Source organism: Phyllostomus discolor, chromosome 10 (genome assembly GCF_004126475.2).
Source record: "Phyllostomus discolor isolate MPI-MPIP mPhyDis1 chromosome 10, mPhyDis1.pri.v3, whole genome shotgun sequence".
NCBI lineage: Eukaryota > Metazoa > Chordata > Mammalia > Chiroptera > Phyllostomidae > Phyllostomus > Phyllostomus discolor.
The window spans coordinates 19,397,636-19,411,062 of record NC_040912.2 but is presented as its reverse complement, the minus strand read 5'-3'; positions in this window follow the sequence as shown (position 1 = coordinate 19,411,062).

Sequence of the window (13,427 nt, the reverse complement as noted above, 5' to 3'; positions counted from 1 at the left end):
CTGAAGAGGTCCTGCTCCATTCAGCAAGTTGTACAGGAAGAAGTGTTTTGTTAGTGCTGTTTCCTAATGATACTCACTGGGTGTTAGTACCAACAGATGTTCCTTAGGAAAACAGCTCCATAGTCAAATGAGCCTAAAACTCTCTATGTTATACAGTGCCCACGGAGTACTGCACATTCGCATATTAAAAGATTTATTGAGTTTTGCAGGAAAGAAGTCTGTTCAACTTTGCTTAACCAAGGTTTTTTTTCAGGCTATTTGATCAAAATAAATTTGGAAGGGGTTTTATTGTTGTTATTTGCATAATATTTATTAACAGTCCATGGGATATACTTCAGGAAATCTTGAATTAATATAAAAAATGTTTCATCAAGATAGATGTTTTATAGAATGAGATCACTGCTTAGTTGATATGATAATGTGCAACCTATTCCTAGAAAGATAAAGCTATTTCTACTTTCTGTATAAATTCTTATGTATACATTATATTACCTGAGTTTTAAAACCACTGTTTGAGCAAGTAGGGAAGCTTTCCTCGTCTCACTTGACACAGGGAAATGTGACAGAAAGGGTAGTGTCACGCTCCTCAGATATCCAGAGCTGCCCTCACCCATGTGGTCACCATGTGCATAAATGTGTTGAGTCACTGTTGGGGGTCCTTGTGCTTTAAGTTCTATTCTTCATCATGGTGGCTGGTTTGTGTTGATTGATCACCTTTTGTGGTGGTCCTGCTGTGAGATATCTCATATAACATCCATCTGCTGTGGAAAGGCAAGTTTATGACCTTGGAACTAAAAATAGAAAAATAAATGTTTTATGAGAAAACAGTGGCATCAATGTATGTTCTAGACATTTAAAATAACTAAACAATGCTAAAACACTTTTAAAAAATTCGGAAGGTTGGGTGTTGTGAAGTTGTGTGAACTTTCACAAAAATTACCGGAAGTAGAGTCATCCCCTGGAAGCCAAGAGGGATTACAAACACCATATTCTTCAAATGATCAGGACTAGAAGTTTGTCTCTAAAATGTTTTCCAGAGGATCATGGGATTTTCCACTTGACAATGATTTTAGAGATACATTACTCCAGATTCCTTATTTTACAAATGGGGAAAGAGGTTCAGAGGAGTTAATGAGCCTGATGAATTCTCACTGCTTTAGTGCAAGAGTGGACTAAATCCCAAATCATCTCACTTTTCAAGAAAGTGCTGCCCATTGCAGTGAGACGGCTTGGAGGAATTTCCAGGGCCAGATCTGGATTGCTTTTGACATGCAGCTATGTTAAGGACCCTTGAGAAAGTGAATAGCAAGCCAGCCACTGTAGAAGAATTTATTCAGAAATGCCCCTTCACTTGTTTCCTTACCTCCAGTAGCATTTGAATGCCTGCTATTCTACAATTTCTGGAATTCCCGTACGTTTTTGGTTCCTGCCTAACAGCACTTAGGAAGCTCCTCCTGTGTGAAAACCTATCCAGGTAGTTTGATGCCTCCTCCCTTCCTTCCTGGTGGCTGGAAGGATTTCCCTCATTTCTCTCCATTGGGTGTTCAGAGATTCAGTCCACTCTCCTGGCTACTCATCCTACTTGCTTTGCATTGTCTTTTTTTTTGCTTTTTGATTTTAATTCATGTTAGCAATTATACTCTCACTTAAACTCAGACTTTCCCCCGGTATCTCCTCTTAATGAGAATAATATGAAGTCATAAAATATTCTTGCAATAAAACTATATAGTCACAGTCTGAGTGGATTGTTATAGGGATTAATGATAATTTATACAAGATATCTGGTACGTAAGAGGGGCCCAATCAATGGAAGATACCAGTACTGTTATTAATATTTGATGCAGGGCCATCTCTCTGAAAAACCTTTATGTCAATGCAGCTGATAACTTTATACCAAAATGAACAGTAAAAGCTATTTTGCATATGTATGGGGGAGAAGAGGCAGGGGTTTAACCAAGTGTAGTCCAAGAGCCCCTATTCTAACCATCTTGTTTGATCCAGGGTTAAATGGACCCTCTGGGAAAACAGGCCTTTTGTTTTTCAGTCAACCCTGAGCATTATTTTCCTCCACACAACTTTCGATTAATATTGAATCCAAGACTGTGGGGCCGAGTAATGGGACCCACTGAGTCCATAGACCTATCAGCTGTCACGTTAGAGGGAGGCTGAAGCTGGGTCACAGCTTGTTCTGGTGAAGGACATAACTATGCCACCAACTATTTCTATTTGAATCTCAACAGAGTAAGATCTTCTTTTTTCTGTTTTATTATATGTTATTTGAACAATTTTATAGAATTTTATTTTGAGTTATGTCTAGTATTTCTGAGTGTATTTGTTTATATACATTTTCTGTTTGTTGCTCTACTATTATGATGCATATACACACTGTTGTTTGCTGGCGTTGACTTTACCAATTGAGTGAATGGTAGAAACTTTACCTTCCTTCAGGTCCCTTTATCTTTGTGTTTTTATAATAGTCTTAAATATTTTCTCTATGCATCTTGGGCATCACATGACATAATTTTTGCTTTAGGCATCAAGCATAATTTGGAAACCTCAAAGGAGAAGGCAGATATATATATATATATATATAATATATATATAATATCTATCTATCTATATATTATATACATTATCTATATATAGACATAGATAGATAGATATCTATATATTATATATAGATATATATAGATATAGATAGATAGATATCTATATATTATATATAGATATAGATAGATATATAGATATGTATAGATATAGATATATATTATAGATATATAGATATAGATATCATATATATTATCTATATATATAGATAAAATACATATATATGTATTTTTATTCATTATGTTTTTCTTTTCTTCTTAAAGTTTCAAGATTCCTTCTTTTAACACTTGCGTTCTATTTCAAGGATTTTTTCCCCCAGCCATTCATTTAGAGTAGGTGCTGGCAACAAATTCTCTGTTTCTTTTACTGGAGAATGCCTTGATTCCCATTTAATTCCCAAAGAATATTTCACTGGGTAAGGGATTCTGCGTCCACACATTTTTTTCTTTTAACACTTGAAAAATGTTGTCTCCTTTCTCTGGCCTCCAGGGCTTCTTATGAAAATCTGCCATTTTGATTGTTTCCCCCTATGAATGGGTATTGTGTTGTTTCTCACTCTGCTTTCAAGTCTTTGTCTTTTGTTTTTAGAACTTCAATTCCCTTATGTTTTGGTGTGGATATCTATAAACTTATCCTGTTTGGGTTCTGTGGGTTTAGGTCTATTGCAAAACTTGCAAATTGTCAGCCACTATTTTTTCAGACTTTCAGTCCCAACATTTTTCTTCTTTCCTTCCAAGATGCCAGTGACTTGGATGTTAAATATTGTGATTTCCTAGAGGCCCTTGAGTCTTTCATTTTTTCCAGTATATTTATTCTCTGTTGTTCAGACTGAGTGATTGTTTTCCTTCTGTCTTCAAGTGGTGGTTTGTCTTGATGCTAAGACACAAAGACACTTGCTCCAAGCTTACCTTGTTTCGTTAGCTCTCTCTGGAAAACCCTAGGGTAGCTTCATGACTCATAAGGAGAAGACATCATTATTATATATCATAACTTCTCTCTGGTCCCTTTTTGTTCTTTTATTCCGAATCTTGGCCATGGTGGGTCTGAATTTCTAGGGAAACAACAGAGGGAAAAGAAACTTTGGGTTGGTCACTTTTCATAATGCAGCTACATAAAAGGTAGATGAAAGGGGTAAGTACCCCTTTCAAACAGCACCTTCTTGTTACCATGAAGTCAGATGTCAATTATCATTAATTTGGGCTTCATGATAATGTATATCCGGCTAGTTTGACGTTAATCTTTGATATGCCTTTGCAAAAGCAAGTCTCTGCCAAAACATTGGTGTAAATAAGATTTCAAGTGGGAACATTTATTTATTTAAGACAACAAACTAGTTAAAAAACGTGAGCAGTTTAACATAAAACCTAACATCAGCAGTTCGAGATAAATGCTTCATATGCCATTCAGGTTCTATTAAAGACAGACTGATTTATCTGTTCCCTGGGGGAAGCCTTTAATAGCAGTTGGATAAGCTAGATCCAGTTGCTATCTAAACTTGAAAACAAATGATATTTCTTTTTAAGCAGTCTATTTTATGTTGTTTCCTGCAGTGTGAGTGAAGCATTTATTGGGTATTTGAGGGAGTTCCAGGTCTGTTCACCAATTCAGCCACCTGCATCAGCCTGTTGACTGATGGTGTGCATGGGTGTCTGTGACGCCCTCTGGGGGCTCTGACGGTAGAAAACAAACAACATAAAAAACTATTTTTAGGAAAATGGACAGGAAGACTTTGGAGTATTTCTAACCCAAGGGGACTCTCCATCTTCTTTTAAGGTTTATAGTTTCTTCTGAAAAATTCTTCTAAAATTTCTTAGTTTCCTATGAAGCTGTGTGCAGCAGATGAGGGTCACGTTTTGCTAAATAACTAGTTACTTTCCCCTTGGGTCCCTCTTGTAGTTCCACATCCAAGCTTGAAAAATTTGTTCAAATTATATCCTACTTAATAATCGGCTGAATTTAGATCCTTAGGTGCAAATGGATAATGATGCTTATTTTTTTAAGGAGTATTTTCCCCATTTTTGAGGATAAGTTGAAGATGATGAAATGTGGCCCTTTGAGTCATCATCATTTACAGGAGCATAAACATTTGTCAAGTATCAGGGTGTGAAATCATTATTTCTCTTTTTAGGGAGTAAGTTGCAGCAGCCAGAGCATTCACATGAGACAGGGGGTGCTGGATGGGTCTCTGGCGATTTTGTTCAAGTCCATCCATCCTGGGTCAGGTAACAAGGGGCACAGACAGATCTTCCAGTAATCCCCTGAGATCTGTAAACATTTTAATTGCCTTTCCCCCCTAAATGATAATTCTCACTCTGATAAAATGGCAAAGAAAAAAAAAACCCCACTGTCCATGGTTACCGTAGATTTTAAATACAAAGCTGAAAAAATCAGGTCTCAGATTCAAAAGGTCTCAGGTCTCAAAAGCTAGAGAAGCTTTTGAATAGGAAACATTTAAAACCATCAGTAAATAGCTTTAATAATATAGAATGTGCATAAAAAACAAGAAAGATACTACTTTGCTTCTGTTTCCTGACTCAGTCCATTGTGTGTGTGTGTGTGTGTGTGTGTGTGTGTGTGTGTGTGTGTTGTGAGCCTGGGTGCACTGAAAAGGACTTTCATGTGGAGGCTTTCAAGTGCAATGAATAGCTTGGGTAAATTTAGCATTTTGTTATAAAATGGTATGCATGAACTGTTACTTGCATGAACTGTTACTGGGAGAGGCTACAACAAAGGGCTCCCCACTCCCCTCCAAATAGTCAGAAGTAGCTCATTTGTGGAGAGAATGTGGTTTCATATTCTTAATTTGCTATTGCATATCTTCCTATAGACCTGAACATAGGAAGTTGTTTTCACTTCTTAATATAAGAAGGAAAATATTTCCCTATCTTCTTCAGCAACATGCTAGGTAATAGCCAACTTTATAAGAGAGCTCTATGCACTACTTAGATGAAGGTATCCGTACTAGATTACGGATCTAATACGGATACCTTCTAATACCAATACCTTCTAATCCATAATAGATTATTTTTTATAAAGTTTAGTTCTGTAATTTGTTTTGCACTGTGACACATATTTACAAAAAGTATCCAGGTTTCCTTTTGGCTGAAGTAGCTAGCAAACCATAATAAAATTTCCTTATTGCACTATCTTGAAAGGAATATTTCCAAGTAAAAAAAGTTTCACTAGCTCAATACAACACTTTATCATCTGGAAGAAATCTGGAAGGGTGTGTTCATAGAGACAGTGAGAAAAATGCAAATCCAGCAATGTCCCTAAGGAAAGTTCAGGTTACAGCCTGAGATGTTAAAGAAGGATAACAAAAGAAGTGGGCCATGGGGAAGAGTTCACTTTGCTAAAACTTCTGAAACACTTTGCTGTCACTGTCTCTTTCTTAATGGTGACAGTGAGCTCCAGAGCCATTGATTTAAGATCTATATTTATTTTTCCAGCTAATTAACCCAGTCAACTTCAGATTTGTATTTATATTACTCATCTGCCCCTGGTGAGGTTTGGAACTGCCTCTGAATATTTATACATTTTTGTTTTTTAAAAAATGGGTGTTTTGTCTCATTAAGACATCTCCCCAAGGAAGCCTGCTTTCTCCCTGCTTGAAGTTAATTACATTTCCCTCTTGGTGTATGCTCTTCATGGACATACTTAGAGTCAAGTTAGACCCTGTATAATGCAGCCCCTTTCGGGGCACGTGGCTTCCAAGATCCATCAGGCCTGTCGTTGACTGGGGACATTGAATGCTGTCTTCTTTAGATGTTTTTTAGTGTATTAAAAGTAAAAGCTTTCTATAGTACTCTGAGTTCTATTTTCCTGCTTTAAACTCTGGCCGGAATGGTCTGTTTGGTACTTTTAACTTAAGTATTGCCCTAGAAGATAATTTTATAAACAAATCAAAAGCATTGTGTGGTAAGGGAAAGTGTGTAGAATTTGAATCAAATTATTTGGCCTCTCTCAGCCTCAGCTTTCTTTTCTGTAAAATGGGATTAATTATACTAATCTCAAATGGCTGCAAAGATCAGACATTAAAAAGTAAACATTCTAATAGAGCATTTTGCACATAAATGCACAATATAAGCTTACTATGTTTTTAAAAAATTACTTATTTATTTTTAGAGAGAGGGGAAGGGAGGGAGAAAGAGACGGAGAGAAACATCAATATGCAGTTGTCCTTCTTGCACCCCCAACTGGGGACCTGCCCTGCAACCCAGGCATGTGCCCTGAACGGGAATTGAACTGGTGACCCTTTGGTTCATAGCCAGTGCTCAATCCACTGAGCTACACCAGCTAGGGCTTGAAACTAGGATGATTTTTTATGAATGATCTGATGCCATATTGAACTGGCAACATTTTAAATTGTTTTGGGTTGTTTTTAGTGTTATACATAAAATAATGATCTTTCGTACAGATCATTTAGTGGATTGTGTATTATTTTCATAAAATATACATGTTTTACATTTTCAACCTACCAGATGCTGGCGCCTGCTGTACTGTTGCAACAACCCACACACATAAAAGGAAACAAACGGCTCCAGAGTCCGTCTAAATCAGCGACTTTCAACCTTGTCACTCCATGGCACATGTAAACTAATTAATAAAATGCTGTGGCACACCGAAAACATGTTATGTTTTTTGCCAGTATGATAAAAAATAGGTATAATTTGGACTCACCTACATTGCACGCTACTGTTGTGTTGGCTATTGTCATTTTTCAAATTTGACGGGAGAAGAGGCCAGTGCCCCTGACAGGTTTGAAAACTTCTTGTGGCACACCAGCAGCACACCAGCAGCACACCAGTTGGTGATCGCTGCTCTAAACGACGGATGCAATGCTAACCTAGTCAAATATTGTCAAAGATCTGGAAGGCTTTCGAACGAGGCCAGTGTTAGTATCCCATCATTGGCTTGCAAATACGTGTGTTTTTCCTCAGAGAACTGTCATCATGTATGGACACCTGGTCGTGAGTATTTGCCTGGGTTTCTGCTGGAGCAGGGTGTCACAGCGACACAGCCAGGACCCAGTGGAACTTACCGGGGCAACTGCCTGTATTGCAGATTATTCCCCTGTTCCGCAAATAAAGGCGTTCCCTGTATCGGGGGTTTCTGGTACCTCATTTTAGCCTAACATTTTTCTTGTAAGATTTATTTCTTCCTAAATCAACGATCATTACTATTTTTCCAAAAGACTACAGCATATTTGCAAGCTTTTTTTTTTTTAAACCTAGCGATAGTTTTTAAATCAGTGCAGTGCCAAATGTGCTGAATGTCGCTGATTCTCGTTTTCATCCACAGTATCTAATTTTCAAAGCTTAGTCATGTTTTGAAGGTTCCCTTAGATATCTTATCGACCACAATGGGCCAGTCTGAGTTCCTGATATTCAGGGAAAGAGTGATCATGTAATAGGTAAGAGTTGGGATTCCTTTGGACAGTGCTTGCAAAAGGAAGACGTCGCCCTGACCAGCTGGTGAAATGGCTGTTTGTAATCAGGGCTGTTCCCTCTGTGGCCATCACAGGCATGACCTTGACACAGTGGCCCCCAGATTTGTTAGTGCACCTTCCTTCAGTGGGGTTGTTGCTGGAACAGCAGGATTTCTTGTCTGCCGAAGAAACGAGGTTTCAAGATTGGTTCCTTTTATGCTCCTCTGAGAGTTTCCTTTTGTTTCAAAGGGGAAGATAGCCAAGAACTAATTATTTTTAAATTAAATGAAACCTCTGTTTCAATCAGGGCTGGACAGAACATTGGAGAGTCATTGGCTCATCAGATGTGAAAGAAATGGAATTAGAGGAGATAACTTAGGGAGACAGTGTAGGTATAAAAAAAAGAATGCCTTGTAAGGAGCTTTAGTGCTTTTGAGGTTTGGGGGCTGATCAGACAGCTTTGGAGGGTGGTAGGAAAGACTGGTCAGAGAGGCAGGTGGAAAATCGGCAGTGTGGAGAGTTATGGAACCGAAAGGGAAAATATTTCTAGAGAAACGTCCACTCTGGAGCTTTCCTCGGAGTCTGAGTAGGCAGGAACAGACAGCTGTCCCTTTGTGTGAGCATGATGGAATCTGAGCTACTGGAAGGCTCTCAATAATCAAAGAGTAATTTTTTCCTTAAGACAAGTATGTTCTAATATCTGTGCTTTGAACGTGATAGTTCATGGAGGGTGAATCACAATTAGGCAGGCTGTTTGATCCAAGTAAGAATTCTAATTCAGACAACTCTTAGGCCCTGTGAGGCTCCATCCAACAAAATAATTAAACATGATTTCAGTTTTACGTGAACTTCTCAACATTAACAAAGATCTACGTCAGGACTCATGGCTTCGATTTTAAGTCCCGTTTCCATTCTTTTCTAATTGTCTCAAACTCATAGCTGGGCCGGTGCGGGTGATGAGAGCGAAACAGAGAATGAGAGAGAGAGAGAGAGAGGGAGAGAGAGAGAGAGAGAACACTTGTGTGTTACTGTCTCTCCCCTAATATTTCAACCGCATCTTTCCCAATTACCCATCCTTGACTTTTGCTTTTATTCCACCTTCCTGCATGCTCGCTACGCAGCCTTGTCCCAGGGGTTGCTGAGATTTTTGATCCTAGTACTAGCCGTCTTTGTCCATTCTTGAGTGACTAGAAGGCCAAATTATTTTTCCAGACTTTCTTTCTGGAGGGAAATGCAAGAAGCCCCATGGAAATCGTATCTTACTCTGATTGTTTTTTCCTTGTGGAGAAATTCAAATAAATCGAATTATCTTCCTTCTTAAATTTAATTTTCCAGTCACGGTGGATGAGGTTTATGGGTCAAACTATTTGGCTCTTTGGATGAATATTCATTTAAACAAGTTTTCCCACTGTTAATTTTCAAACATCAAAATACCACATCTTAGAGGACTTAAAACATTTACTGCATTTGTGAAATTTAAAATCATCCCAAGGGTTGACTCTTGCTTTTTGGCTGTTGCTGTAGCTGCTTTGGAGAAGGTTATGTGTTTATCCATAACACCCTTGGAATCAATCTGTCTCATTCCCCCTGCAGTGGGGCAGCTCTTTCAAGTTCAGCAAGGAAGGCAAATAAAGTACTAACCCCTACCGTTTCAATCAGCATCTGAAAAACAACAGCAAATACCAGCCCCACATGGAAGAGACCACTATGCACACTCGTGCTGTAAAGAGAAGAGACACTAATATTCTGTTAAACTCATTGAACACTTACTCAAATTGCTTCATCAGCATATTCACATGTAGGAAAAAACATGAGCAAATTCTACTGTGGAAAGAAACTATGCATTATTATAGAAAGAAAATGGGATAGGCTACAGTTTCTGGCTCAAGTTGGGAATTAGATTATCATCCTTTCATTAGAGCCAAAGGACGCTTACACTGCACACTTCAAAGAGCTCTCCAAGTGAGAAGAATCCAGTAACTTCCAAATACACTCTGCCTTCCGACCTTTTTCCTGTATTGGTCAGGCAGGTTTTAAGCAGAAGAAAATGAAAGATAGGACTCATGCTTCATTCACTCACTTCCTACAGTAATTTAAATGCTGAGGTGTCCTAAAACTTGGGATAGTCTTTGGAAACTAAGCCAAGGAATTTTTTTTCATGTTTATTCTGGTCCAGTGCAAATATTTGTCTATTGAGAAATATATAATACTTTAGAATTGTAGACCCACCATCTGCTTAAAGTGAGCCAACACCCACCTGCAAGGAGACGGATACAGGCTGGCATCCTGTTTCCGACGCCTTGCAGCCCTGGTTTGTTTGAACTGCCCCACACTGATTTCCTGATGAACTAACAAAAGGGCATGCACACTTTTGCAGCCCGCGAAGATTACTTTCAGGTTCTCTTCTGTAATCTTGTCACGAAATTGGGGTCAAAAGGAGGCTAAAAAAATACTATCAGCCTTGGGTACGTGGGTGCATCTGTGAATTCTTCATGCTAATGATCTAGCCCAAGGAAGGATGAATAAATAAGTCACTCCCGTTTTGCAGTTACACGACAGCAGGTCTGACTGTCCACATTAGCCAAGAGAGAAAGAGATCTTCATTGGTGGAGAGGGTGATGGCAAAACAGGCACCCTGCACTCAGGGGTTCGTCTTTTTAAATGACCAGAAGTCCTCATTTAACTGACAAGGACATTGGGCTGACACTTGACCTTAGAGTTCCGCCTGAAATACTTGATCCCTACTTAACAATAAACTTATAAAACCCGGGAAATGAATCTGCGGTGGAACGTTGTTCCTTGAAGCAGCTGCCATTTTTTTTCTTTCCCTTTCTTTTCTTTCTTTTTCTTTTGGCCATTTCTTTTTCAAGAAGCCCCCCAGAGGACAAAAATTTCAGGATGAACGAACATCACCTCCCCTGAAGTGTCCCCCTGCAGGGCTCCCCTCTGTGATTGTCCTTTGGGAAGACTTGAATACAAAATGAAGACGGAAAGGTGACTGGTTATTATATTTCAGAGCCTGAAAGCTTTGAAACCAATTACCAAGGAACTTCTATGAAGGTTTTAGAGTTGTATTAACATGCTGGAACCATGAAACCTGATTGTCTAAGACCCCTGGGAGGACTTATACAGGTTATTTGTCAAATCTCATCATGAAAGCAATTCAGCTATACCTTAATTATACCTTTTGGGCCACATTGCTTCTGTCTGCAATTTTTCTTAGCATACCAAAGAGTTATATGTTTACTGTAAATAAAATTCTTAAGTGTCCCTTAAGATCAATCCAATGAGAAGAGAGTGACTTCAATGTGGTACCAGATGCAGGTTTTTTGGTAAATAGATGGTTTTAAGGGGTTGTTGAAAGACCACTTATCGTTATACCTGGAACCTCTAAAACCTTAATCTTTCCAGCTTTCAAGCATTAAATGTGGAAATACAGGTGAAGGTGTTAATTGTGAACATCTTATGGAGGACAGTGAAAGTTGCTGAAATGAGGATGTATCTAGAGCCAGCGCAGCAGAGAGAGGCCTTGCTTGTGGGTAATGTCATGACGACAATGTAGAACTCAAAAGAGATTTTAAGAAAGTACAGAATGCCACCAAAGGTATGGTCATCTTTAACATTTTTCTCTGGGTGCCATGCATAGCATGGTAATGTGAGAAACATAGGTCATTTCGATCAGGGGTTGTAAATGAGGGGGCATGTGAGGACATGCCTCCTCTCCTGGCCCCCAGGATTCTCAGGTTGAGCATCAGAGTCGTCCTGAGTCACCAGAGGCTGATGGAAGCTTGTTCTTCGGTTGGTGAGGGGTCGAGGCTCAAAGCTGGTAATGGCAACGGCGCCTACAGTTCTTTTATAAAACATTATTTGAAATCAACGTGAACTGTCTTTCTTTTATGAAGGACATACTCTGAATATTTTCAGTTGTTGTACAATGTCAGTTTTGGTTGAATCTTGTGGTTTGACCACATGAAACTCTAAAGCAGAATAGGATGGCGGTGAGGTGTGCTGACCCCAGGGCCAGACTCGCTGGGTTTGAGTAGTGGCTCTGAGAATTACAGGTGACCTTTTTTGAAAAAATAAACAAAAACCAAACAAAAAAAAAACAAGTTATTGGACATCTTCAGGCCCCAGCTAACACATAGGTGGAACGAGGGTAATAGCATTTCATGTTTGTGGTGGGGTATTCGTGAGATACTCCAGGCAAAAGCCTCGGCACAGGGACTGGCACACATAGACATTTGTCATATACTTGCTTTAGTAATGAGGAAAAGTACCTTATATTATATAGTCAGCTCTTTCTCTGGGAATGACTCTTGGTTTTGAACTAGAACCACAGCATTAGCTTTAGGTAGTTCCTAAGCTCGACTAAATGAATTTATTTTATAAAACTCTTTGGGTCTTGAAATAATATTAATTTGGGCAGAAATTTATTCGGAGGATGGAACGAGAGCCTGACAAACTTCCTGTGAGAACGGACTCATCGCGTCCAGCTGGGCCTCTCTGAGAGTTGGGATGGGAAGTTGGCCTTTCCTTACCCACAGAAACTGTGCGAATAGGGGAGGGCAGGGGAGGGCAGGGCATTTGCACCGCTTTGCTACAGCTGCAGTGAGGATGCCACACAGGGGCGAAGTAACAACAGAAGGGGATTGCCTCAGAGTTCCGGAGGCTAGAGCTGAGGTCACAGTGTTGCAAAGACTGGTTCCTTCTTGGGGGCTCCATACCTGTCATCTTTCTTCTGGCGGTTCGGTGGCAACCTTTGGCATCATTCTTTGGCTTCTGCTATGAGGTCCAGATCTGGGCCTTCATCTTCTCGTGACATTCTTTCTGTGTGTGTGTGTGTCTCTTTCCCCTTCTTATGTCATGTTAGATCAGGAGTCCACTATGCTCTAATAGGACCTCATCTTCACTTAATGAATTACGTAGTCATGACTCTATTTCTAAATAAGCTCTTATTCTGAGGTTTGAAGATTTAGGACTTCAGCCTATGAATTGGGGGAGAGGTGGATACAATTTAAACCATAACAGCATCCTACCTCTTCTGGAAGTAACTCTAAAATACTTCCAGGATTTGCAGTAATCAATACTCGGCAAAAATCCAATCACATGATTATAAAGTTGTGGACAGTAGATTTGTTTCATGTCTTATGAGATTATGTTTATAAACTGGATAAAGTTAATCACCGAAAGCAAAGCACCAGGGGACTTAGGAAAGGACGGCATCCTGCTGTCACTGCTAGTTCAACACTTGTGATTTGTTTTGTGAGTATGTGTGTGTGTGTGTGAGTGTGTGTGTATAGGGAAAGAGAGTGGTTGCTTTCAAGGGCTTTCCATTTAGCAAAAAAAAAAGACAGACATTTTATCAAAAATGATTTTTTAAAAAACAGAATTA